This window comes from Archocentrus centrarchus, chromosome 18 (assembly GCF_007364275.1).
Source record: "Archocentrus centrarchus isolate MPI-CPG fArcCen1 chromosome 18, fArcCen1, whole genome shotgun sequence".
Classification (NCBI taxonomy): Eukaryota; Metazoa; Chordata; class Actinopteri; order Cichliformes; family Cichlidae; genus Archocentrus; species Archocentrus centrarchus.
This window is the reverse complement of record NC_044363.1, coordinates 11,654,044-11,655,744: the sequence shown is the minus strand read 5'-3', so window position 1 is coordinate 11,655,744 and position 1,701 is coordinate 11,654,044. Positions and strand designations below refer to the sequence as shown.

General features: G+C 40.9%; 1 non-coding gene across 1 annotated transcript; it reads right to left on the bottom strand.

The window, feature by feature from the left end:
* Nucleotides 1–57: 57 nt before the first annotated feature.
* Nucleotides 58–140, bottom strand: trnal-uaa (transfer RNA leucine (anticodon UAA)). Its single transcript has one exon. It is a non-coding gene; the product is annotated as a tRNA-Leu (tRNA).
* Nucleotides 141–1,701: the final 1,561 nt, after the last annotated feature.

The following is a 1,701-nucleotide window of genomic DNA, read 5'->3' as shown; positions in this document are numbered from 1 at the left end:
GTGGCTATACCAGCAGCCACAGAGGACATCCAGGTGTTACAGGGGAAACTTTCATCTTACCAGGAGTGGGGTTCGAACCCACGGGGACTGATGTCCATTGGATCTTAAGTCCAACGCCTTAACCACTCGGCCATCCTGGTGCATGAAGTTGATCCACTGAAAGAAAAATGCTGAAAGAAGGATGTTAGGAACACAATCAGTGATGTTACCTGTGCAAACACAGCTGTTTGATGAAGATGGAGCAGCGGACTGAACTTAGAGGAGAGACACAAATTCAAGTATTGATCCTATTAAGTTATTATTGATCCGATACCAATATCAACATCAGTCTAGTGGCTATTTGTCCACACTAAAAACAAAACTAATGGCCATTGAGGCATCTCTAGGACTGCATCTTACACAGGTCAAACAACAAGAAAAAGTCCATTCCATAAAGGGCATTTGGGACGGTTTATTCACCATAATGCAGCAAACTTACAGACATAAAGGTGTTAGTCTGCAGCCTCTCTCATATGTCCTGATGCCCCTCTGACCCATCCCACTTGACCTACTTATGTAAAGCTTGGTTACAAGTCTCTCCAATATACTGGTTTTGTTTTGGGCTCTCAGAGAGTGGACCAACCCTTTGGAGTCTGATGTAGTGCTCAAAACTCTGCTCATCACCCAGGATCCTCTTGGAGCTGTGGCATCAGCAATGATGACTAAGTCTCCTGAACAGAAACTCTTCTTCAGGGTCACAGAGGAAACTTTTGTTCCTTTGTGGGTGCCATTGTTTTTCAGTCCATGTACACAAACCCAAATAATGTATTTCAGTATGATACACATTGTAAAACTATGTCATATTCATGACATTGAGGAAAGTGGGACAAGCATCAGTGCATGTCATATTCAATCTAGAGGGCATAGGCTTTTTAGGAAATATGATTTAGAGTGTTTGACCTGCTTTTGGAAATGTTGGACATGCTTTTTTCATCCAAAAGATCTATATTTTTGCATAACTATGCAAATCCACCTAATTACAGATTAGTAAATAAACCATTTGTAATATTAAATAATAATTATTCAGCATACAGAATTGCTATTAGTCTATCCACAGTGTGAAAACAGCAAAATGCTGTCACCACAGGAACAGTGAGCAACCCAATCGGATTAAACCACCAAAGATCACAAATGCACAGTTATGTATGAACATGCACAAATTAATAAAGCCAAGATATGCAAAGCTAGCATGTCCCATCCACTAAATATTGTCAATATTGAACAACCCTGACAAATACGTGTCAGGATTCTGCAGTGTGGCAGGCAGGATAATGACCCAAACACAGGACTCAGGATGGAAAACACATGAAGTCAGAAATATGCAGCTTGTTGCTGGGTGCACATCATGTACAAGGAAACACCGAAAGTTCAACTGGAGCAAATAAGTCTACAACTAAAAATACACAGGGAAACTCTGAACCAGGAAGCACATTATCTTAGTGAGACAGTGTGACAAAGAACAGGAGGACACAGACAATATACACACACAAGGTAAGCAGGGAGATAGGACACACCAGGGAGCACAACTGAACAAGACCAGGGGAGTAAAACTGAATACAAAGCACACAATAAAAAGTGTGCTTTGAGAGAGACTCCTGCCAAAGTTAAACAGGAAGTAGACATGGAAACAGAAATACAGATTTGATACAACACAAGGAAGAA